Source organism: Anguilla rostrata, chromosome 5 (assembly GCF_018555375.3).
Source record: "Anguilla rostrata isolate EN2019 chromosome 5, ASM1855537v3, whole genome shotgun sequence".
Lineage (NCBI taxonomy): Eukaryota > Metazoa > Chordata > Actinopteri > Anguilliformes > Anguillidae > Anguilla > Anguilla rostrata.
Genome location: NC_057937.1, coordinates 34,702,000 through 34,727,020, shown reverse-complemented (window position 1 = coordinate 34,727,020; position 25,021 = coordinate 34,702,000). Strand labels below are relative to the sequence as shown.

Here is a 25,021-nt window from a genome sequence, read left to right as displayed (position 1 = left end):
GACTGTATGGATCATGCTTATGTCTTCTATCTCTTATGTATTTTTATTTATTTTACAATTTGTGCAGTATATACAAAAGTAAACAAGCAAATTAAATAAACAAGGAAGAAATTAATATACACAAATAAATTAACTAATTTTGATATGAAAAGATGCTCAAATACTTGGCTGTGCTGCCAGTTAAGAGTGCTACACTGTGTTAAAGAACAAAAATGCTGTGCATCGTGATGTGAAACACAATTAATACAATGCCCCACAAAGTTTTTGCATCACAGAGTGTAGAAATGAAACAAACGCTATGTTTTAGAATGTGACACTGACATGTTCCAGCTTCAAACACACTGTACAAGACGTCCACAAACACTGCGCCTAAAGGTCAAACACAGTGCATACACATATGAAACGCAGTATATAAGCGCAAAGCAGACCTCTCTGCTGCTCCAGAGGGCCTCCAGATGGGCAGTCCGCGAGGAGGGGGCGGGGCATCATGCTAAAGCGCAGGTGTGGACATTGAGCAGCCTGAAACTGTCACTTCTTTGCTTTTTGTTACTCTATCATCCCGGCCTTTCCTGCGTCACCGCTTGTCATCACTCAACGGCCACCGTTACCATGATCACAAACATAGGGCCTGGCCGGGAGCCAAGGCCCTAAACAAGAAAAAGTTCTGACTACAGCTTCCTGGGCCATCTCCTCTAATTCAGGAAAAAAAGACAAGGAGATACCCTAAGGGCTTGGACAAGGAGGTACTGTACGTCTGGACCGGATATGGCAAGTCAATGAGAGAAGGAAAAGGGAAGGAAGGGGAGGGGGTTGAAGAGAAAGAATGGAGGGAGCAAGAAATAAACACAGGAAACAGAAGAGCTGTTCTTATCAGGTTTTAACTTTGTGCTTTGTGGAGATGATCCAGAGTACACCATTATATTAAGAATTTTATGGGAACTGTCTCACAGAGCTTACAATGTCCCTCCTAAAACATTGCATTTAGCTATGTACACGACCCTTTACCAACCTCTCTGTAATAACCATCACTGTCGTTCCATTGTTACTAAATCACTCTGTAATATAAATACAATAATATAAATAAATTCTCCCTATATTGTCTCACACCGTCTTCTGTATGACACCGACACATTTCACACCTTGACTATACCACATCCACATAGTCCATACCTATACTATACCACACCCACATATTCTACACCCACATACCCAACAACTCTCCTTTACCAAACCCACATACCCAATAGCTTCCCTATGCTACACCCACATAAACAGTATCTCTCTTATACCATACCCACATAAACAGTATCTCTCTTATACCATACCCATATAACCAGTAACTCTCCTATACTACACCCACATAACCAGTGACTCTCCTATACCACACCCACATGTTCCATACCTATACTACACCAAATCCACATATTCCACACATGCACACGTGTATGAGTAACCTTAGGTAGGACAAGCTCACAATATTGCTTCAGTCCGCATGTCTAATTGCATCTTTGACAGTTTCAGTCTGATAAAACGTATTCATGGATGTGATCAGAAACATATCCAGCTGTGATCAAGAATACCCTTCCAGTAAAAGAGAAACTAGATATGCTTTTTGAAGGCGTTAAATTATATTTGTGCAAATATATCCTGAACATGTTCGTTATGAATGGTATCAGGTTTGGCGACTCATAGTTCTGCTGGTATTCTCCCAATTACACACAAAAGCCCATTACAAGAGCATATAAACATATAAACGGTAAAGAATGAGGTGTAGTGCCATTGGGACAATGGCTACGGTGATGACCTAAACATGTAATATCATGTGCCATGTATTGGTTGAGGATTTCTTGGATGGTTGATTGTGTTCTTGCTGTTTTACTGGAAAAGCATGGGGAGAGAGAGGAAGTGGGAAAGAGCAAGGGGAGGGATGGAATGGAATGGAATGAATGGTTGGGATGACCCATGTGCTCTAGGTTTCAGGGAAGAACCTTGTGACTAAATTGGGGCTACACCACTCTTAGACCATCACAGAGGGGTTCATAAAGCAGGGCCTGGGAGATGCCTGTGTATGCTGGTTTATGTTCCAACAACAATGGCTTTTTCTGAATTGTGAAGAGTTGTTAATTGTTCTTCATCTAACACTTAATCTTGATTGAGTTCACTTTCTGGAGTTTTTAAAATATTATTTTAGTTTTGGTGTATGTTTTCTATTGGCCCAGACAGTTTTGATGAAGGATATTTTAAATATTTACAGAAGTTTTTGACGACCTGCCTGTTCTACAATGATTTGTATAGGGCCAGCTGCGGGTTTGTGGTTCAATGCAAGAAATTCATATTAAGGAACTGAAAAGTAGTTTGCACAGCAAATGTTATGATACCTGATGATTTTTTAAAGTATTAGGTTTAATCTTCTTTTCGTTTGGAACTATTTCCAATGGCACATCCAACCTGAGACAGCTGCATTCAAGAAAAGAAGTGCAGCCATGATTTAAAGCATATATTTATGTTTATAATTGTGAATAAACATTATAAAATGAATGTGTTTATATGTACAGCCTCTGGAGGTATAACATTGCTGTACAAGCTTTGGAGTTACTTGAAGTTACTCCAAACCACTAACCCATGTTTGCCACTACCCGCCGTAGTAAAGCTGGCAGATTGTCAGAAATTCCTGTAAATTTCTTAAATATCTTTCACCACACACAAAACTATCTGGGCCAATTGAAAACCTACACTAAAACTGAAATAATGTTTAAAAAAACACCAGAAAGTGGACTATCCCCTTTGGTAATATTTTATGTCAGAAATACAGAAGCTATGCATGCCATGAAGAAAAAATAAATGCCCCATATTCACATCTCAGGATCTTTAATCAGTAAAGTCAACAAATTGTGCTTTAGCATTTAAATTTATAAAATTACAGGTAAAACAAGTGAAAAAATGATGTCCTAATTGTTGAAATTGTGGACATCTTATCACTGAAACATACCCATTCAAATAAAGCAAATTACAAAAAGCCAAAAAGCAAACCCCACCAGTATAGGGCAAACCCCACCAGTATAGGGCAAAACCACCAGTATAGGGCATACCCCACCAGTACAGGACAAACCCCATCAGTATAGGACAACCCCACCAGTATAGGGCAAACCCCATCAGTATAGGACAACCCCAACACTATAGGGCAAATCCACCAGTATAGGGCAAACCCCACCAGTATAGGACAACCCCATCGGTATAGGACAACCCCACCAGTATAGGGCAAAACCACCAGTATAGGACAAACCCCACCAGTATAGGACAAACCCCATCAGTATAGGACAACCCCACCAGTATAGGGCAAAACCACCAGTATAGGACAAACCCCACCAGTATAGGACAAACCCCATCAGTATAGGACAACCCCACCAGTATAGGGCAAACCCACCAGTATAGGGCAAACCCCATCAGTATAGGACAACCCCACCACTATAGGGCAAACCCACCAGTATAGGACAAACCCCACCAGTATAGGATAAACCCCAGCAGTACAGGGCAAACCCACCAATACAGGGCAAAACCACCAGTATAGGGCATACCCCACCAGTATAGGACAAAACCCATCAGTATAGGACAAACCCCACCAGTATAGGGCAAACCCCACCAGTATAGGGCAAAACCACCCGTATAGGGCATACCCCACCGGTACAGGACAAAACCCACCAGTATAGGGCAAACCCCACCAGTATAGGACATGCCCCACCAGTATAGAACAAACCCCACCAGTACAGGGCAATCCCACCAGTATAGGACAAACCCCACCAATACAGGGCAAACCCACCATTATAGGACAAACCCACCAGTATAGGGTAAACCCCACCAGTATAGGACAAACCCACCAGTATAGGGCATACCCACCAGTATAGGACAAACCCCACCAGTATAGGGCAAACCCACCAGTATAGGGCAAACCCACCAGTATAGGACAAACCCCACCAGTATAGGGCAAACCCACCAGTATAGGACAAACCCCACTAGTATAGGGCAAACCCACAAGTATAGGACAAAACCCACCAGTATAGGACAAACCCAACAATATAGTACAACCCCACTAGGAAAGGACACTCCTGCTGAGAACACAGTCAACCAACGGGCGTAAAACAACATTTTTAATACACTCCCTTTTGGCTTACTGAACACTTAGTAGCTCAGGAGGGATTTAAGTGTAATAAAGTCATGGTTTGTCATTTTTTGACATATCACATTGATGGATGGCTCTCACACCATTGACCATGACCCCATGGCTAACCTGAGAGGTCTGGGGCCTTTCCCAAGCCTGTCACAGGTCTGTACTAACACAGGACCAGTTTAAGCACATCATCACTGCGAGCAGCCATGAGCTTTACAAAGCCAACGGCCCTGTCCAGAAATATGATATAATGTGGGCCTGTTTCCTTCCTTTTGATCCAGTATGTTATGGAAACTATTAAATAAGAAACGAACGAGAAAAAAAAAATGAAAAATGTCTAGATAAATAAACAATAAGCATAACTAATTTTTCAAGCTCTTGTTTAAGTACTGCCACATGTTTCAGGGCCAGATGAGATCCATTCTCCTGATTCAACAAATTTCACACACAAAACAAAACAAAAAAAAGAGCTGAGGCTTCAGTGAACTCTTGACCCCACCGTGTCCATGACAACATTCAATGCACCTTTTATTGTCTGTTTCTATGGTAGCCTTCAAACACCCTTTGCTGGACTCTGCATAGTGATCATGCAATGCCACTGATACATTCCAGTCCCCGTTCGGTGTAAGCTCTTAAGCCTGCAGTCTCAGTGGGTTCGCCGGCCATTGTCAGCGCTGGAGATCGAAGAGGCTGATTGATAAGTTCACAATCGGTTTCCTTAGTATGGAAAGGTCTGTGCCCAATCAGCCCTTTGAACAAAACAACCTCACATTAAAGCAGAATTAAACAAAGCAATGCAGTGTAAACAGAGATGATTGTTGCAACACTAGGGTGAAAACCTGCCAGGCAAATACAGTGCACTCAGCCATAATCAAACAAAATGCGCTTGGCCACAAATCAGGATGTCTGCCTCTCTTCCTTTCCAGAAAGTAAGCAGCATTTGACAGAAATATTCACTAAGTCACATATACAATCAGTTAGGGCTGGATTGGAGAGACAGCAGAACAAAGGGTTGGGGTGAGGATACCATGTATCTGCCATTTACTGTATGTCCAAATGAGAGGAAAATAGGTTTGAAAAGGGCAGCAACTGAGATAGATGAACTCAGACGCATTCATGGCAAAGCATCAGCCCTAATCCCATGCCAAAATTCACCGCAAACATGTGGCCCAAACCCACTCCAACATTCACGGCAATGGACTCCATCCAAACCCACATTCACTACATCACTGCATATAGACAACTCACTACTACTGGTTGACCGCTCTGCTTATTAATAATTGACCAATGAAGCAGCACTGTTTCAGTCATGTTGTTTAGGCATCACAAAATACTGTAGAATGGTTAAAGTGCCCATTGTTAATTTTGTTAATTTTCAAACATCTGACAAACCCTACACAAATCTATCCCCAGCTAACAAAAGACATTTCACAAATACTGAGAAATATTTTGGTTGTGAGTTCCACCAAACAGTCTTCAAACATCTTCCAAAATATTCCGTCAGACAAACTAACTCGTAACATCCCTTGATAACTTTTCATTTCATAATGAAAAAACATGAACGATGTCTGCCAATAACAGTTTAACAACCCTGCTAAAAATTTCATCTTAAACCAGCCCAAACTGGTCAAGCTAGTTTGAGCTGAGCTTTCAACACTTTTTGCTGGTCAACCAGCCATTCAACCACAGACCAGCTTTGAGCCCGCTAGTCCACCAGTTTGACCCCCAGCTTACTCTACCAGCTCAACCAGATTTGACCAGCTTTGTCCACCTGGAGACCGGCTTTGACCAGCCACAGGCCAGCTACAATCATCACAAAGAGTTGAAAAACAGAGTTTAAACCATTTTAAACCAGGTTAGAATCCTAGCTGGTCCTGCCTGAAATTTTCAGCAGGGAATGTTTATAGTGTAAGTACTGACATAATCTGTAACAATGCACAATCCAGTCCACAATGCTACAGACACCATGGCAATGTCACTTGACCTCTCATAGAAAACTGGAACTGCACATTTTCCCATCAGAAGAAAAACTCAAAATTGATAAGGTACCTTATGGTAAATTAGCAAGCTAGTGGAAGTGTACTAGTCTTTGTACAGAGAATAGCGATAGCTAGCCAGTATGACTTTCACTTGTATTTGAACAGGTCGTAGCTACAGATAAGAAAACTGCCTTTCTAAGGACATGTTTTCTACACTATTATAAATCAGTTAATGGATGTTTCTAAACAACATACATTTTAAAAAATTGTAACAAAAGTAACTAAACTAAAGAAGGAAATTTGACGTGTGCCATTGTGCTGTATAAAACAGGAGAATGTACCCGCTTGTCCAATTTAGAAAGGCGGCCTGTCATCCCGTCACCCCCATCCACACATGGCTCTCATTCTCAGACCTCTGCTTCCAAGGGACTCAGAAGTATGTTGTTAATAGTTACTTTCCTCTTTAAATGCTTTCCATTTTGGTCCAAGGGAATTTTTTTTTCTTCATTTGTAAATGTTCATTTTATCGTAACAGTACAGGACACTGAGTGCGGAACGCAGAGCAATGGGAGGCGAACACAGTACATACATAGTCTAAGAGAAGACATGTTTCTCTTCAATGTGTGCACACATGCTCCGTCATAACAACGCGTTAATACACACACACACACACACACACACACAGACGCACATGCTATGGCTTTTACCACATTCATGACTGCAATATTGTGGTAACAGTACATGGAAGCGACTACTGCTTCCTGTTGACATTTTGAAGTAACCAGGTATTGAACCTTTTTTTACCAACACTACTAGTAGGTACAGTATAAGCCTTTTCTCGAGCAACTGAAATCAAAGTGGAGTCGGCAGTGCCAAACCATTTTTAAATCAACTAAAAAGTTTTCTGTGCTCGACATAGAACATTCACATGAAAATAGCGTCCAGCATGTTTCCTGGCCTAAAACTGCCTGAAAAACCCTAACAAACAACACAGCTAGTCTTCACCATACCAAACAATGCAATGTGCCTTATCCATAGTGAAAAAAACTGGAAGCTTACATGACCAGAATCTTTCCAAAGGTTTCTTCTGCTTTATTACTTTATTTCTAGACTGGGTTGAGAACTGAACACATTTTATTGTATTTCACTCGGCAACGCTATCAACTGAACCCAAATAATATTTCCTGTAATGTTGTATTTAAAGTTAATGCGTTGACGTATGTTAATAAAATGTTCAAGTGAACAGGGCACATTTTTTTCATACCAAAAAGAGAGAAAATGCAGGCATATTATACTTATTGTGCGTGTGGAAGCTGGCAGTTCTGATTATTCTGCCAAAATGACCGAATTGTCACTTATTTCATAATAGGTTGGCTTTGCTGAGCCTAGAAATCCAGCTGGAGTTTTTTATTTATTTTTTATTTTTTTATTCTTGGCCTTTTCCCCAAAAATAATTCTAATTAGATTAGATTTTTTCGAAATACACATCAATTGTAAGTTGTAACTGCCAGATGGACTGATTCCTGAACGACATAAGCACACAATAACTTTTTTCTCTTTTGTATTTTTTAAACAATTGCGCTGTATGAATCCAATTGGCAGTTGGCAATGTAGTCCATTCCCAGTGCTAGTCTTTCAACCAGAAGTGAACTGCTGTGTTTGCCACCTTATTTAATATGAAACAGAGCATTTACTTCAAGCCTTCTGCATTTGATTTTGAATTAACTTCTTGAGACACAGGTACATTGTTCTTCTTTGTTTCCATGATATTTGAACCTGAGGCTCTAGAATGGTGTACCCAGCTCAGTTATTTGTTTTAAGTATAGTGATATGTTCCGCAGTAAGGATAAAATGACTATGAGACTGGCCATGACAGTGCCATAATGGGTGATGCATAACTGGCCATAACATTGCAGGAAGGGTTTAATTTGCTACAGGATTCCCGACCCCACTGTATACTTACAATTCATCTGATTCAATTTGCGCTTGCAGTCATCTTATATTAGTTGTACCAGTTGCAGAGTTCATGGAGTCCTGTATGGCAGTCACTGTGCATTATAGATTGTAAACTGCAGTGTGAAAATGTTTAGCAGCAAGCTGTGTCTGTGTTTATCCACTTTGGACCTGACAAAGAAACTGATGGGACACAGTTATGACTTGGCTTCCAAAATCCATCCATCCATCCATTATCTAAACCTGCTTATTCCTGGTCAGGGTCGCAGGGGATGCTGGAGCCTATCCCAGTACGCATTGGACAAGAGGCAGGAAAACACCCTGGACAGGTCGCAAATCTATCGCAGGGGGCTTCCAAAATAGGAGGACAAAAGTAAAACCTCACCCTATAAGAAGCAAAACCTCACCCTATAAGAAGTCCTTCCCCACCACACTGCTCATCCCAAAAAATATTAAGCATACCCTGGATGCTCCTGCTGTGTTCACAGCGTAATTGTGTAATCACTGTGCTGTGAAGAGGTGCATTCTGGGAACTGCTGACCTGGTGATCAATGATTATCATGTCAATCTCTACTTGAGCGATTGCATATTTTGATAAGCAGCCTTTTTGCATTTTGTATGCCTTTTTCCTACCATCAAAGAAAACCTGGTTGTTTAGCACAGTCATACACAAATAACATTGTGTTTTTTTAAAGCGGCACTGGTTTTTATTCTTACATGAGAAATAAGATTTCTCCAGCGATTTCAAACAATTTGTATGGCTTGTATCCTGTCCCTCGACTCTGCAGACTGACGCTGATTAATTGCAGATGGGTTTGTTTGGTGGAGTCTGTGCTTGACGCTAGACCCCTATTGGGTGGGCACATAAACTTGTGGAGTGGGAATGCTGGGAGCTGGCTGATTGTTTGATTGATTGATAATTTCTTGCGCGACTGTAAACTGTAAACTAAAGTAAGTTAATGGCTGGAAGCCTCAAATTACACTGCTAGTTGTGTGTGGGCAGTGGCATAAATGGCTATAAACAGCTCTTTGTGGAAAGTGGTGCTGAAATGTGTGTGGGCAGCAATACTACAGAGTGTTAGGGCAGCTCTGGGATGGATATAGATAGTGGTACAGCTGTGCTAAAGAGCTACAGGAGGGCAGGCACCCTGGGATTTGTCACAGATGCTGGAAACCCACCTGATACTCATTTCTGCATTCTGAACACTGTACTTTCTGTCTCTCCACCATTGTAGCTTGTAGATATATACTGTCTCAAAATTTACTGAGAGTTTCGATCAGGTACAATAACATGGCAGTGGACACTCTGTATTGTAGCATAGCACCGGAAACGGTTATTAACTAGAACCTCCTCTAGCAAAAAGCAGAAGGAATGTAGGAGCTAAGTGTCTTTTATTTGGTCTGAAGAATGAATCTGCAGTACCTCTGCTCTGACTTTACACACATTCTCATTCCTCGCTGTGCTACTTTTTGGGGAGGGAGGAACAGATATCATTAATCACAATGGCAATCAGACATTTTAACTTTATTGTGCAAATTCTCCATGGAGACACAAACACAGCGAACTTCCTCCCTGATCCACGGCGATCAACAACATCTGCGGCTGGGGCAGGCCAGAGCAGATGTGTGGAGGGAGGGAGTGAGGGGGAGGGGGGGGGGGGGGCTCGCTTTCTCTGGTGGGGGTGCAATAAGAATATATAACATGAAAATCACACGATCAAATGGGATTGGTTGTGTTTAAATTTTGGTTCCAGGGACTATTAGCCAAGGATAGTCTTGAGTGGGAGGCTTATATCATAAATAATGATACAAGATTTACAATCATATTTTCCATATCTGATCTGAAGAACTGCACCTGGTCAGACTTGACTTATTTATTATTATTTATTATTCAGTGTGTGCTCTAAGTTTGTTAAATGGTTGTAATATTTCTAAATAATAATCTTACTCTGTGCATTGTTGCTGCATTTTGGGAGGCAGAAAAATGACCCCTCACGGCCCTTCCAGGATCACTGAGTTCTCAGACATCTATCACACATCTCAACAGTCCCCACTTACTTTACCCTGGAGAGGCATCAGATGTTAATAAATTATTGCATTGTTGTTCCTCCAATTAGAATGTCAATAAAAAATAATTTAGAATGAAACTTTCAAGATGTCCACATCTTCATCCTTTCCATGGGATGACATGTTTTCCTGTTGGTGTCCCTCCGGGGCGTTCCGCCCATTACATTCTGCTCAGTTCTCTCGCTCCATCCCTCCTCACTTAGCACTCTTCTGTCCGTCCATCATTTACCATTCTGCTCTTTATCCATCTCTTACTGTTTCATTTCTCTGACCATTCCTTACTCCTGTTATTCATTCTCTCTATCCATCCCCTATTCTGCTCTTTATCCATCTCTTACTGTTTTATTTCTCTGACCATTCCTTACTCCTGTATTAATTCTCTCTATCCATCCCCTTCTGCTCTTTATCCATTGCTTACTGTTTCATTTCTCTGACCATTCCTTACTCCTGTATTCATTCTCTCTATCCATCCCCTTCTGCTCTTTATCCATCTCTTACTGTTTTATTTCTCTGACCATTCCTTATTCCTGTATTCATTCTCTCCATCCATCCCCTATTCTCTTACTGTTTCACTCCTGTATTCATGCTCTCTGTCCATTCCTTACTGCTCTGTTCCACCTCTCCATGTCCTCCTCCTGCGGACGGCCCAATCGCAGTCGCCAACTACAATTGGTGCCGCAGCCCCCATCGGGCTATTATTTCCAGAGTCTGAAGAGCAGCACTTGATCTCTACCAAAACAACGTGATGTGAAGCCACTGCTTCTTTTCACACCACTGTCCAAAATGTGATCTTGCACAGACATGAGTTGGAGGATACTTACTGTACACTCGCAGGAAAAAAAGCTACGAGAAACTGCTTAAAAGGGTACAAATCCTTGTCACTGGGGTGGGACCCTGCATAGAATTGTACCCTCAGCAAACAAGACATAATTCATTTGTACCTTTTGCTTGTATAAGTTACTTATTAGCACCCAAAATGGACGCTATTGTACTTTCTGGGTCCATTTGGAAAATTTGTTCCTTGGACAAGCAAGCCAAGGCACAAAGAGAAACACAATGGCAAGAGGCCATATATGATTTTTAAATACACCCATGGCAGTGAGTAACTCCATTTTACCACCTCTCTCACTCCCAGTGGTGGACATAAGCGATGGGCTGTTCATGTAAAAAAAAATTTAACCAAATAGGTAACAGTATATGTAACCGTATTCAGATTTTGCCAGTGTGGAATACAGCCGTAGTGCTGTGCATATTTGGCGATAACATCACGCAGGGAGGGAGAGTTTTGTCTGGCTGGGAGCTTCCTGCCAAGCTGTGGAAGAGTAACTCCTCTGGTCGGGCAGGTATCTGTAGTCTGCCCACGTAGGTGGTGTGGTCCACTGCAATGCCCGCACAGCTCAGCTGGTCGACTACAGAGACAAAATAAGCAATGGCTAGACAATTTGTTAAGACGAGCGTGCACTTTGTTACCGCTCTCTGACCATGGAAAATTATCCACAGAAATCGACGTCAGCGCCTAGACCATATTTTAGAGTGCAACAGGTTCCTTCACTTTGGGACATTGGTCTTTAGCTTAGCAAGCAAAATATATCCCTTTATGCGATGGAGATGGCCATGGCCATGGTGTAAAACCTGCAGCAGAGTTAGGGGTTTGGAATGAGGGGTTTCAAAGTATGCTTTAAAAGAAGGCCAAGGCAATGAGCAGGTTTCCGGCAAAACAAGTCAAGTGCAACAGTGTGGTGCCATGCATAAAAGCACATGCGAATTGGGGCACACTGAAGTTAATTTAGACTAATGATATTAGTTTGAGGACCTGGCAAATACAGACAAAGCACAAAGTATGGCCCCTAACCGCACTGAATACAATACCAAACACCGAATGAACTGGCGCCACGTTTCCCAGCTCACACGAGCTCGAACATTGAGCCCATGATAGTCAGCTGGTTCGACTTTAATGTGGGTTTGGCCACAAATGCATGTTTCATTGAATCCAGCCAACCGGCTTTCATATTAAGATGCAGTGTTTGGCCACGCTCTACTCAATGCAGAGAGAGAAATCAATTAGTGAAGTACAATTGTAGACCGATTTCAATGTGTACCCGCAACAATGTAAGCTTTGGGGGAAAACACAATTACAAAATGGTTCAGTGATTAAATGAGGCCATCAGACCTTTAAAAAACAAAATGCATCATATATTTTCTGTGAACCATTACATTTGACATATGCGCATTCATATATCTACATTATACAAAATGTGACAAAACTGTGCATTGCTTTGCCTTTCATTTATGATTAAAAAAAGCATTTGAGATGAGATGATAATTACAAAAATATATTTTTAAAACTGCTACAATAAAAATACAAATTCAGTTTATCACAGAATAGTTCTCAACCCTATTTATTACGAAATGGCCTCACACACCAGCTTCTGACAGGTCAGTTGCAATTACCAGCAGGTGTGCAACTGGCCCTAATCATTCACAGCTTCTGAGACTATTAGTATTTTAAGGTAGACTGGGATTTTAACAGGATGTGTTAAGCAGAATATGTTAAACAGAATACATGTTCCCTCAAGACATTTAAAACATTTCAATAATTAAACAACATCATAGTGAAAGGTCCTTCATTTTGACGTTATTGTTCACAAAAAGCTATACTGTATCAGTCCTGAAAAAGAAAACAAAACCCACGTTTCTCAACTGCTGCCTTACACTACCTCAAGTGCAAAGTCTGCATACAGACACACACACACACACACACACACACACACACACGCGCGCGCCTTGTTCTGACAGTACTCCCTGCTGTACTGGGTTACACAGTGGGCATTGAGTTCCCATGTGATACGTTGCTAGGAAATCAAAGACAAATCCAAACACGGACAAAGATAAGAGACGATAAATCTTTTAATACTTGATACCAGTTGGTGAGGTTCCCTCCTTGCAGTCTTCCTTTCCCACACCACTCAGACACAGTCTGTGAGTTGTGTCTGTCAAACATTGCGCAACCATATAGAGCCACAGCCCCTAATCAGAGCCAGGGAACTCTCAGTACAAGAGAGGCAGCAATAAAACATTGCATTGCTCACCTCAGATGATGATGGACAAGACGGTATGGGGCCTGGGCAATAACAGCAATACAGTCCTGGAATTAAACATCTGGGAGGGAGAGTAAAACATAACAGTACACTGTATTCACAGACACGTGCGCATGTATACACACACACACACACACGCAAAACACACTGTTAGCAAAGTTTGAAACAGATTACTTTGCGATACTACAGCCTACTCACACATACCTGTAAACATTGTATGACACAGACTATATCCCTTGACTGTTCTCTCACACGTATCTATGAACAATGTCTGAGAAAGTCTACATCACTAGACTGCCGTCTCACAAACATCTGTAAACAATAGCTGAGACCGCACCACATCACTGTTCGTTATAGACCCTGCATGCATGCTGTGCTTGTGGTGGTAGTGGGGGGTGGAGTGGGGGGGTGGGGGGACGACTTGTGTGAATTTATTTCAGGTTTGTGTGTAGTAACTAACTTTGCTTCAACAGAAGATTCCCATGGCTGTCTTCCTTCATACCTAATACATTACATTACATTACAGTTATTTGGCAGACACTTTTATCCAAAGCAACGTACAATAGGTGCATACAAAAGGTCACTGGAACAAATACAAAACACAGGTCCGATAAGGTACAATACTCATTTTGTATGGTAAAAGGTCCCTATGCCTATGACAAAGACATCACAGAGAGGTGTCCCAGTTCTGATCTTCATCAGTGACCACTTGTAGCAGTCATTTGTATGCCTGGTGTAGTGCTATGCTCAACATGGACTTTAGGTTTAACTCATAACATTTACTCCTGGGACATTGCCTGGACTTGCACTCCCCTATGTTACACCAAGGAATAAATCCTATGCTCAGTAAAGTATAAATCGTTACCTATGAGGTTGTTTCCCACGGTAACACAAATTTAATTTACTGCAACTGCAGCAGCTGTACTCCGGTGCTAAAATCTTGAGACGTGAGTTTAGATGAAGAACATGTCAATTTACCAATGAGCATAGACTTCAGTTTGGACATGTACTGTATGTGTCACATCCAAACTCAAAACTGATTACAGTTATCCACATTACTGATACTATTTTTGTAAATGATGCAAATCAGAACTAAGTTAACGAATATAAAACAACCACAAAAACGTACAAATACCCTCATTTTCAAATGTGCAAAATTATATTTGGCCAGATACTGGTGAAAAAAGCAAATTGTCATTAAATGAATTAAAGTTAGGATGGGCTATTAGATATTTCTCATTAAAAGCTAGCGGCTACGGTCAATTTTGTCATGTACAGGAAGCCCAACAAAGTACTAGGATGCCAGACTACTTCAGTATGCACAGGCTTAGTGGCAGAATGAACATGTCAGATGGGAATTTGATTTTCAAAAGAGACATCCTTTGTGTCAGTGTTCATCAGTAGAGTTTACCTTGTCCAGCGCCAAAATCCAGTAATTACTTAGTCTAGATTGACTACGAGCAGTGAAAGACAACATGTCCAGCCTGCTCATTCTGAATTGAATAAATGAACCATACCAGTCCAGCATAGCAGGCCAAACAATCCTGAAACAACAGCGAGCGGCTAAAGTTATGAACATTGGCAACTTTGAAGTCTCAATTGTTATCCCAAGACTGTGCCACAGCAGACGCAATATATAAACTATGAAATTAAACCAATCTTAACTCTCACATGTTTGCATTGGCAGCCTAAATTTGAGTTGAAAGTGGCATTTTTCAGCGGATGAATTCCAAACACATTGTCATACTTTTCATCTCTCCATTTCGAATGCAAGGTTCACGTAATCAGCATGGCTAACATCATGTCATTCGCTCCTACTGTTAGCCCTACAGTCCTAGCATTCATCTCCAGGGCTAGTTCCACTGTTGCTATTACAGTTGATAACTTCTGTTCGCTAGCCATGTGGAACATGCAGTTCTGCACCTCCAGCACCATTACTGAAACAACACTCAATGTGTTTTACATATTTCTGCATACCACAGGGAAATAAATCTTTTGCCATTACATCTGGTAATTGTAGTTCTATGCCCAGTTCCGATAAAATGCAATGAGACAAGAGAAGCCTGTCAGAAACCCCCCGAGTTTTAGAACCTCTGTTGGCATCTCTGAGATGCTGGAGTTTTAGAACGCCTCAGAATTTCTTCTGAAGACCCATCTCCTCTCATCTCTCCACTGCAGCTTTTATCGTAGCAAACAAGACTGGGCTGAAACATATGGGGTTCTTTGAAGATTAAACAGAGCTTTGAACGCAAATGTTTAGTGTTGCAACACCCTAGCCGGGAAACACTGTCGCCTAGCATACTGGGTACTTTTTTGAGGCCTCGTGCTTTTGAGGCCGTTATTTATCGTCTTGCTAGCACCTCAAATGTGCGAGGAAACTTGTTTTTGTTTGCTGGTATTCTGAAACTTTGAAAGTAGATGATGCTGTAGCATAGCACCGCTCACCAATTCATTTTTCCCCCATGAGCAGGCATTATACGCACCAGATGTACTGTCGCTATGACTAAGCTTGTCTTCAGCTGCCGGTTCGGATCACAAACTGCGAATATCTGACTCAGCACTCGGGACCTTTTTTATGCCTAGCTGGTGCAGCTTGCCCAGGTGTGTGGAGTCTGAGTGGGTAGTACAGAATGTTCTCTGCAGTCTGCCATGTGGATGGTGAGCACAGAATACAGCATGTACAACACTCCCCACAGTATCTACCTCTTCCCTTGCATATGCCCTCATCATACACCCCCTCCCACCTCCACTCCCCCACTCCCAGTTTATAGCCCTTCCTGGCTCCACAGTGTATGCTAAGGGTGTATCCAATCCTGGAGACCTGTTCAGAAATGCACATAATGTGTTGTAAACAGATGTTTTTTCTTCCTGAAGTTGGCCAATTATATTTGGAACGGTTTCTCTTTTCTCATTTCTAGCTAAGTCACGGAAATCCCAGAGTTTAGTCAGTTCAGCCGAGAAAATAACTTACTGTATGATTCACAGTGAATTGCAGGAAAAAAAACTGCAAATGCACATATCGCTCTATGACTATGTGTTTGACACATTTAAAATGAACTTGTACTGAAGGAGAGGCGTAATGAAAAGAAAACACTGGTAATTTATTGTGGACAATGAAACTTGTGTTTTAATGCATTTCTTGACACGCAGACAGATTTTTATTAATTAACAGGCAGCTGCTCATCTTTCAACGTCCTCTCACTGACGCCATGCCCTTTACGGCATGGCAAATTTCACCCCCAGCTTAATTTATCTCACAGTTAGCCCCATGTGACTTTCTAGCCGTGTCCTGGTTAATGGCTTCCCGTTCCTCTGCAGTGGACACACACAGGCTGCGTTCTTTACGACGTTAACTAAGGCCAGATTGCAATGTTTTCGTTTCAAGGAGGAAAGCATTTTTGTGAAAACACAGCTTTGATAAGATGATCACCAGTTATTATGCTTCATGATTAACGATGTGTCAGCATTAAATCATGAGTTGCAATTGCAATGTCAATGTACATCAGGGTGGAAGATTTGCATTCTTTTCTTTTACACAATTTTTAAAAATTCAAATACAGATACAAATATAGATAATTTTGTTGGTTGGACAGATACAGACAGTGTCATCTCCACACACCTCTAGTTTATACCGCCCTCTCCAGCAGTATTTTCTGATTGTCCCTAACTTAACACATCTACTCAAAGATTATACCCCAACTCCTCCAGCATCAATGCCTACTCCCCCAGCATTTAGCCCTTTCTTCCGTATCTTTACCCTATTCACAGTACATACCCCCACTCCCACAGTATCTCCCTCCAGCATCTACCCAACTGCTCCAACATCTACCCCTGCTCTCTCACAGTCTAGACCCAACCTCTGTACTCATCACCACTTCTTTAGTATCTACCCCTACTCCCACCATGTTTATCCCTACTTCCTCAGTATCCATCCCTACTCCCCCTGTATTTAACCACTCCTCCCCCATATTTACCCCCCAGTTCTTCAGTATCTACCCTCACTCTGCTGTATTTACCCCCACTTCCTCAGTATCTACCCCCACTCCCCCCACATTTACCCCACTTGCTCTGTATCTTCCTTACCCTCATTTTCTGTATTCCCACTCCCACTGTACTTATTCCCTTTAGGCCAGCATCCCTGCAGCAATAGCACATTTTTCTAAATAGCTCAGCATGGAAAAAATTCACATTTTTACGAGACATAAACTCATATTTCATGAATTTATTCCTTAATGCTCTGTAACAATAACAATCATTTTCGAATGTGCAACTGCAGCAGAGACACTACAACGCATTAAAAAAAACAATATATAAATCTTGTAAGGGTCAGAATTCTGCAGGAAAATGATATTTTATGATGTTATGGACTAGCACTACAAAATCAGGTCAACTTGAAAGGCATCTGTGCATGGGCTCTTCAAGAAGAAGTGTGTCCTCAGTGAGCTGGAATGCGAGACACTCCTGTCTTTATTAGGCAGTGTGTGTGAGACCCCTTACAAGTCCCTCCCTTCTGTTTACTGATTTCAGCTCTCCACTGGAAGCACCACAGAAGGACACGCTGTATGTTTGTGTAGCATTCCATCATGTAGCAAAGGCTGCTCTGCACCTGTGGGTGTGTGCATGTGTGTGTGTGTGTGTGTGTGTGTGTGTGTGTTTATCTATCAGTATACTGTGTGTATGTAGCAGATATGAGTATATGGGCGTGTTTGTTCACGTGTGTATTTATGCAGTAGGCACACCTGTGCTGTATATGTATGTAGTTCACATGTGTTCAGTGCATGTGTGTAGTGTGCATTTGTGTAGTGTGCCTGTTAGTTAGTTCTCTGTAGTGTGTGTGTGCATATATGTAGTGTTCCTGTTTATTAGTTCTGTGTAGTGCATATGTGCGTGTGCGTGTGTGTGTGTGTGTATCAGTATACTGTGTGTATGTAGTCGGTGTCAGTATATGGGCGTGCTTGTTCATGTGTGTATTTGTACAGTCGGAGCGCCTTTGCTGTATATGTTTATGTTTTGTATATCGCCAGTGTATGTAGTGCACATGTGTTCAGTGTGTATGTGTATTTATGTGCAGTTAGCTTATGTGTAGTGTGCCTGTTAGTTAGTTCTCTGTAGTGTGTGTGTGCATGTCTGTGTGTGTTCTGTAGCTTGGCATCACCACTATCTCATCCTTGCCAGTTGTTAAATCACCTACTGTCTGAATTAGCCTGGTTCAGTGCAAATTCAAGTCATTCAGAGTTCACTTTTGGGGGGGTGAGGCCTCCTCCTGGCACAGGCCTCTCTTCCTGATCATGCACAGGGCAGGCTGGTCCTCCCAGTTACAACATGTCTCCAGGAACAGGAAGGCAATTGCTAAAAACTGTAAACACGGCAGGTGAAAATGAGAAGACAGACGAGCATAAATTATTCCAATGCATAATTTATGACGAGAGTAGCGTATTCATTAATACCAGTGGGTTGGGGGTTATCCAACCCCAACACATAGCACCAATTCATCTTCCTAGCCACAGCTTCTGCACACAGCACCAACACAACACACGCTCTCACAGAAAGCACCAACATGTACTTTCACCCGCGGCTTCAGCACACAACGCTAACACACAGCACTCACACTCACACGCTGAGGCTCAGAGAGCTCTGGGCTGCTGACCAATTAAATACAGATTCATTGTCAGATATTAAAGATTCCCTGTTTTCAACACAATCTTTACACAGTTTTATAGTGGGAAAAAAACTATAAAATTTTGATTAGCGTAGCTGAGGTTCATGTTGTGCTATTCCAGATTTCTCAGTAAAAGAAAATGCCATTTGTTGTCGTCTGCCTCTGTGCATCTAAAGCAGAGCTGGAATGTCAGGCTAGGGAAATAAGTGACCATGTTTGCTCTGGCCGCCTCATTTGATTTAATAGACAAAGTAAAAATAGAGAAAAACCAAGGCCCTCATGCACTGCCAATGGGAACAGGAGCCCTTGTTAAAGCAAGTTCCCTTAAACTATGAGAATCTGGCACCGCCATATCTCAGCTGCATATTAGCATTTAGTGTCTGAGAGTCTGAAAGCATGGAACAAGTGTGCACTACCCACTCTGAGAGTTCACTACCTGCACTGAGTGTGCACTACCCACTCTGAGAGTTCATTACCTGCACTGAGTGTGCACTACCCACCCTGAGAGTTCACTACCTGCACTCAGTGTGCACTACCCAGTGTAAGAGAAATGTACTTGCTTTGAGAGATACACTGCTCAACTGTGAACATGCACTGAGTTTGGACCATATTTCTGACTATATACTCTACCACAAAGGACCAGCTAACCAAGTCTCACCTACTTCCACACTAACACACACACACTGTGATGTGACAAAGCGTCACTGATTGGCTGGTTTGTGGCAATACATAGAAAGGATGTGACTTAATCAGCGTGTCACTCTCCTCTGAGAATCAGTCAAATTATTAAATAGGGACAATAAGACTGCAAATAAGAACGGCCTGCATCCACTTTGATCTGAATGAGGTCATGAGCCGTTCTTTGATCTGAGAGAATGGAACACAGAAAGAGGAAGAGCTCTGCCCATGACGGATAGAAACAATGAGGACAAAGAGACAGAGCAAGAAAGAAAGTGGGAAGAGCAAACAAAAGAAAACAGCACTGATGTGTCCCTCGGGACTCTGATGTTACTATAGCCACACTGTTCTTCACGCAGCTATTTTGCTGCACAAACTCAGCCCCTGACCTCTGACTGGCCCTATGTTTCACCCACTCCAAAAATGTATAATGACAAGCCATTGGAAACTCTGTTCCTATAATGTTTCAACAACTAATCCCATCACCCTAAACCCTTAATGGTGAGATCTGGCCATAAATTAAAACTGAATGAGACATGTATAAAAGTTTACAGATGATTGTGAATCACAAGCTGTGTCCTGTAATATCAAAACCAGCTCCTGGAAGCCTAGGACAGTTTAGTAGTCTATTTATGCCCTACATGCAAAGCTGTATGCATTTTGTGGGTCCTGAAATGTACATAAATGTATATAGAATTCTGTCTACTGGGTATGAATCTTTTTCGTCTGATTTTAGGCCATCTTTATAGTTTAAAGGGGTTCCTTCTTCACTTAATTATACAGTATTGCACTGTGGTACACTAACAAATGGCTCAGTCTCATACTCTTACATGCATTTTATATTGTGATTTTTAAAAAATTGTTTACGTTGCTCTTTAGCTTTTGTTATTTGATGGATATTTTTGCTCTGTTCAGTCTTTTGCCTCTCTTGCTATGTACTGCTCACCTTGTGTGACAGTGTGTGTGCTGTAAGATCATGAAGGCACTGGTACCAACTGACTTTTAGGCTAAGAAGAATACTGCACCATTAGGGTCCCCACACAGAGCCGTGAGTCTGACTCATCATTTCCTGTCTGCTCCTCCATCTAGGGCATGGCCAGCTGTTACACATCACTTCCTGCGCGTCCCTTCTGACTGTCAGCCAGGCCTTATCAAAGACTTCCGATCCCAGCAGCTGTGAGGTCAGGACCCACGCCCCCCCCAACTCGCCCCCCCCCCCTTCCTCCACGGTCCACTGGTGGGGCAAAGAGGGGGGCTCTCAAACACAGGCACGAGTCAAGGATTCAAGCACTTTCATTTCCTCTGAAAGGAAACATACATCTGGAGGAAAAGCAAAGCTTCAGCAAGTGTGTGCAGCATTTGTGTGTCAGTGCATGTGTGAAAGGAGGAGTAAGGTGTGGAAATGTGAAAGCGACAGCATGAATGTGAATGTGTGTTTGTGTGACCGTTACAGGGAGTGTGTCAGGTACTTTGCATATGTGTAGGCCTAAATAAATGTGTGACAGAATGTGTTAGTGTGTGGGTGCTGTATGTACTGTATGCATGAGAGTGAAACAGTGTAAGAGCGCATGTGTGTGCCTGTGGGGCGGGAGGGGGGGGGGGGGTTGTGGGAGACGGTCTTCTTATATTGTCTGTAAACGAATAATCACCACCTTTACCTTCCTGTTTTCTTGTCTGAAATGGATGTACACTATTGGGTCATCTGTGTTGAGCTCTGTAGCAATACTACACTGCCCTCTTCTGGAGAAATACAAATACAACAGGGATATGACTCAAATGTCAGGTCCAGAAAAGCTTCACCGTTATCCACGTTCACCATAATTCATCATACTTAAGCATTTGAATTAGGGGTAACAAAATAAAAATAAAAGGAAAAAATAAACATAAAGATGGAGAGACTGATAGGTGAACTGAGAAAAGGACAGAGAAAGACTGGGAAAGAAGTGGAGGAAAGTTAGTTAGATAATGTGTAAGATTGTGAGATTGTGAGATAGAAAATTTTCCTTTTTTCAGCCAGTTATCTAAGATTATTTTAAGTAGCCCATGAGTGAAAAGTTTTTACATTTGTAATGTGAGTGTTCTATGTTACTCACGTCAATTTCTCGTCGTTGACGTATTTTTGTATTAAGGAAGGACATAGAGCTCCCCCTGGCGTCATACAGTGAACAGAGACATTTGAACCACATCTGCTTGATGAAACCGTGTTCTTTTATTAGGCTACGTTTACCCTGCAGATCTTGATGCCCAGTTCCGTTTTTTCGCTTGTAGGAATTACCACCTAGGGCAAAGGAGGGCAATTCCGTTCCTGGAGGGCCGGTGTGTATGCTTGTTTTTGTTTCCACAAATTACCCTGGCTAAATGAGCCAATTGGCTGTATAGAACAACACTGGCTCACTCGTATATTAGATCATAGCAACACGTTTCTTTCAGGGACACGAAAACTGTCTTCGTCTGTCGTTCATGCGCTTATCAAGACTGTCAGATGACGTAAAGACTAAGGGCTAATTGAGTAATGAAGGCCAGAAGGTGGCATGAAAACCAGAAAGGATACGGCCCTCGGTGCCCACCTCTGACCTAGGGTGAATTCAGATAAAGTGGGTCACTTTTTGCCATTTTGCTTTCTTTTACCTGTTTCGGTATCAATACAACACATTAACACAGCACACACTCCTCAAGATGTTATCTGACCAAATAAAAAGGAAAAATGTAGATATCTTACTCTGAGGATGCATGATATTTGCATTTGGGAATGTGGGCCAGCTCATTAGGTAATGTGGGAGAGGTAGACCAATGCATTATAACAAAATCCCAATAACAAGCTATAATGCCGTGCATTGCAATATATATTTTAATGGTGCAGACAGCTTAAATACACCAAATAACTATCAGGAACCTGAATGAACACTATAATCGTTTTTTTTTTACTGGCAAAGCGCAATCAATCACTGTTTAAAAAAAAAAAAAGTAATTACACTGAAAACCTGAAATTATCCCATTTTAATGTAAAATGGGATCACTTTCCTTCATTAGATTATCCCTTCACTAGCCCACTTTTCTTGACTGTGTTTTGTAATGTGAGACATATTAAAAATGACTGAATTAATAAATTTGAAACATAATATTGATCACTTTTTAATTTATTTTGTTTCACAAATATCTCATGCATATAATAACATCATAATTAGACAGAGTGTTTTGCTCTGGACATAGTTAGTTGTATGTTGCAACAACGCTAATGTTAAACGAGCGTGAATTCTGGTGAATTTTTATGCACCAATTTGTGCCTTTTCTGCATGAATTTATGGTGGAAATGCTTCTTTCATGTTTTTATTGGGGGGGACAAATGCACATGTTCTAAATATTGAGGGAGACGTATTCCCCTGCGTCCGCTGTGACATCTACGCCTATGAGCTTACTAATTTCTGTTAACAAGCAGAATCATATGGGCAGCTAGCTAGGGAAAATGGGCAGCTAGCTAAAATAAAGGGATAGCTAGTTATGGTAAGTCAAATAACGAACGGCATGCCATGATATGACGCCCTTCAAACTGGCTGGGTTTCGCAGCACTGTGCTCTCCGAGAGGCTCTCGTTTTAAGCATGCACTGTATGTAAAAAGGGGCCCAGGTGTTACGCTCTATGTATGCACCGAGGGGCCTGGGGGCCCTAGTGGTGAACTCACACTGTAAGCACCCAGGGGACTGGGGGCCCTAGTGGTCAGCTCACTCTTTAAACGCCAAGGGGCCTGGGGGCCCTCACACTGTAAGCGCTGAGGGGCCTAGGGGCCGTCACACTGTAAGCGCTGAGGGGCCCAGGGGCCCTAGTGGTCAGCTTACGTTTTAAACACCAAGGGGTCTGGGGGGCCCTAGTGGTTATCTCACGCTATAAGCACCCAGGGGCCTAGTGGTCAGCTTGCGCTGTGCACACTGAGGGCTCTGGCGTTCAACTTCCTTCGGAAGTCTTGGGCCACACACCACGTGCGGCCTGAGGCTTGGAGGCCCCCTGGCAGTCTGAGGCCCCAGGGCACTGGCCCCACTGGCCCGGTCCATAATCCAGCCATGACTCCGATCACCTCTAGCTGAAACCAATACGGTTCTGCCTTCTCATAACTCATCAGAGTCATCTGAGTCACTTGTAATTTTGATTTTGATTCAGAATCAAATATTTCACTGCTGTCGATTTCTTACATTTTTTCAACCAAATGCTGTCCATTTCTGTCATCTTTTCAACCTAAAGGTAGGCCTATAATAGCAGACCTGTTTGTCTTCTTATGGAGCATCTAATTGTATTATTAACGTGCTAGATGGCTAGGCTATCTACGAGTCTCTTTTATAAATTAGCAAGCTTACTACTATCTGGCTAAACTAGCTAGCAAATTAACAATATTAGAGAGTTTGCTGCAGCTACCTCAGACCGGTTTAATTTTTTATTTTTTTCATTTCAAAATTATTATTATCTATTTTTATTTTTTATTGCAAGTTGGTGGGTCAAGACATTAAATGCCAGAAAAGAACCGACAGGATTGATGGGAAAGTTGGTCTAGCTTCGTTGCAGTCGATGGTTGCAGCCCTTCATCGCGTTGTCTGTGTGAGTGAGTGTTCGAAAAGGAAAAGATTCGAGCCAGCCAGGAGTCGAACCTAGAATCTTCTGATCCGTAGTCAGACGCGTTATCCATTGCGCCACTGGCCCGACGTAATCCCAGATACGCTGCAGGGGTATATATACTTACACATATTATTACGATGAAAACATTTAGCTTTTTGGATGTTTTGGAGATTTACTCGGTTACCTATCCGCTGTCGAATTTTTAATGACTCATTTAACAGTTGTGCAGCTTCATTATTTAGCTAAATCTGAGTTTACGCTGTGATTTACGATGTACAAAATATATAGTATAGCTGTACATTTTTGCCTATGTTTAATTCATTATTAGATTGCCGTTGAAATTATACCAACTAACTAACGTTAACCTACACTTAAACCAGGCTACCCGCGTTTATGCGATCATTATAATTTATATCTATTTGTTTCTGCCTACTGAAAATATACATGCGCGTTTACATGTGACATTGCGGTAAATTAAGCATATCCAAGGGAGTCGTGACTGTAGTGACTATTTCGTAGTTGTGCAATCGAATCAAATCATTTTCTACTACCAAGAAGTGCTTGGTACATCAAATAAAAGCTCTTATCTCTGTACCAAGATTCTGAATTATTTGATCAATCCAGAGGCCATGTCGTTATCAAGAATAGTGTGACCAACCAGGGCGTGTATGTCTACCAAGAAATACCAAGAATAACAATTACTGTCGGAGTTCGCGGACATAGCTTTATATAATTATTGGTCTAGATCCCATAAAAGGGTTCTCCCAGAGGGACAGGCAAAGTGCCGCTGAAGCCCGAGAGAGGCTGATGGAAAGCACTA

General features: G+C 41.9%; 1 non-coding gene across 1 annotated transcript; it reads right to left on the bottom strand.

Moving 5' to 3' along the window:
* Nucleotides 1-24,212: 24,212 nt before the first annotated feature.
* On the bottom strand, nucleotides 24,213-24,285 carry trnar-acg (transfer RNA arginine (anticodon ACG)). The gene has a single exon. It is a non-coding gene; the product is annotated as a tRNA-Arg (tRNA).
* Nucleotides 24,286-25,021: the final 736 nt, after the last annotated feature.